Consider the following 2,500-nt stretch of genomic DNA (forward strand, 5'->3'; position numbering starts at 1 on the left):
TAATGACAAAAGAAAAAAATCAGTTAGGAGGCTAATGAGTTAATAATAAAGATGAGAAAGAAGAACAGGATGATAATGATAATAACATCGTAGAAGGTGATGATGATAAGGAAGAGAAGGATGATAATAATGATAATAATGATGGAGAAGAAGAGGAGGAATATAATAAAGATAGTAGATTACGATAAGGAAAAGTGTATTGTATAAAAAAAATCATAACAATTCTAAGAGATATGTAACAAAAATAATGATGACATATAATTGATGATAATAATGATGCTAATAGTAACAATAATTATCATTATCATAATAATAACAAGAACAATAACAATACAGTGACCCGGTGTTTGATTTTTTTTTTTTTTTTTTTCCGAGTGCCTTGCCCTACAAAGACGTTGGCGATCATGGATTTTCCATGATTTTCTCGATAATTTAGAGCGGTGGTTTGTCGTTGCCTTCCGCCCGGTGTTTTTTTTTTTTTTTTTATCGAGTCACCATCTCTATTTACCCAGTTCTGGGACCGTCACTGACTTGGGCTGGCTTGCCCACTCAGTGGCTAGGTAGGCAATCGAGGTGAAGTTCCTTGCCCAAGGGAACAACGCGGCGGTCGGTGACTCGAACCCTCGAACTCAGATTGCCGTCGCGCCAGTCTTGAGTCCGATGCTCTAACCACTCGGCCACCGCGGCCTTTGATTTTAATTAGCAGATCTAAATAAAAAAAAATAATAATGCCGTGGAAATGCCAGTTGGTGATTGGCGCGGGATGTCCAGCTTCTTCGCAGTGGGGCTGAAATGTATCCTGCTTCTGAAGTGAGAGTAGGAAGTGGGTGATGAAGCGTCGCCCGTCACACGGATCAACTAGGGGCGCATCCCTCAGGGCTCTCTAAGTCTAACTCCTCCATTTATCAAAGTCCGCCAGGTTACTAGGACGGGATAGTTCCCACCCCTGGCCCTGCGGATCGGCCATCTTGTACTATCAATCAAAAGAAAATAAGACTGAAGTGAACAAGGGAAGAGTATAATGAGGTAATGTACTCGGTGTTTGATTTTGATTAGCAGATCTAAAGAAAAGAAAAGATAATAATAATAACAATAATAATAACAATAATAATTCCTTATATTCGTTATATTCGTTAATTTTGCCTTCATCATTTAGAATGTATATATATAAATATTTTTCCTCTTTAATCTTTTTCACTTTCGTCTTTCTCTTTATAACTCCTCATTTTTTCACTTTGTCTTTTTTTTGTGAAATACGTCAGTCTATAAGCACAATAGTCTCTGCGCGTTTTGTTTTTGAAAGAGACGGCTCTGCGGTAGAGGGAGAAGGGCTGTCAGTTGGCGCCGGGTCAGTGGCAATCAAGTCAGAAGCTGTCATGTCAATCCGGACGGCGCCAGTCGCAGTTGTGTCAGGCGGCGCAGCCTTTGACTTGTCTGAGATGTAGTCAAATTCCAGTATTTCTCCCCCCACCAAAGAACATCGTGTAAAGTTCCTGATGGCCATGTCGGTAATGCCCAATACTAAGCCTATGAGCAAAGGGACGAACCAGGTGATGATTATAAACTGGTAGATGTAATAGGACGCTAAGTGCGCCGGCACCTTCCCGTGGATGTGCGGGTCGAATGTGCTCTTGAGGGAGGTCACGTAATCCCTGTAGTAGAAAAGGTGCCCGCCGAGTGCCGACTACGCGATGGCCGTCATGGCGAGCAAAAGCGTCACGGACATCAGGCACGGCGTGTCGAGGGCACGCAGGAACTACCACAGGGGAGGCATTGGGTTCGGGTACGGCTGTGATATCAGGTACACGTAGGACACGGCCGCAAGCGTCAGGGTACAGGCAAGGCGCACATAGCCATTGTACCAGACTGACTGGAAAGACTAGAAGCGATTCCGGATCAGGACGAGTTTGTCGTCGGCACTTTCTCTTTCGGACAGGTCCAGGGTCTCGGCGAAGGAATCGATCAGGGCCCACCTCTCAGCGAGACACACCAGCTGGAGAACGATGAGGGTGATGCTCAGGATGAGACAAATGAAGCTCAAGGTGAGGCTAATGGCCTGCCTGGTATTGCGATAAAAGCCATGGCTGAAGGAGTAAAAAAGGATCATTAAGTAGACCGGGACCAGCAGGAATTGCAACGTTACCGAAGGAACGACCAACGAAAACTTGTCGTCGAGAGTTTTTACCCCGACGTGTAACCACCAGTGCTGCTTGTAGAAGTTATGGAAGCCTGCTTGCACTTGCTTCACTGTCCCTTCGCTGTGCAGGAGCATATCGAGGGCGATCATCACAGTTTCGTTGGTAATGTGATGCTTGAACCACTTCCTCACGGGAGTCAGCACACATTTCTCAGTGAAAGCAGAAGGAGGAGTTTCAGTGATAATTTTTTCTCCCTCGTGCCCCTCCTCCGTGCTCCCGTGTTCATGGTGTCCTTCGTCGTGTGTGTGTGTGTGTCCCCCTTCCTCCGTGCTCCCGTGTTCATGATGTTCGTCGTGTGTGTG

This window comes from Penaeus monodon, chromosome 11 (assembly GCF_015228065.2).
Source record: "Penaeus monodon isolate SGIC_2016 chromosome 11, NSTDA_Pmon_1, whole genome shotgun sequence".
NCBI lineage: Eukaryota > Metazoa > Arthropoda > Malacostraca > Decapoda > Penaeidae > Penaeus > Penaeus monodon.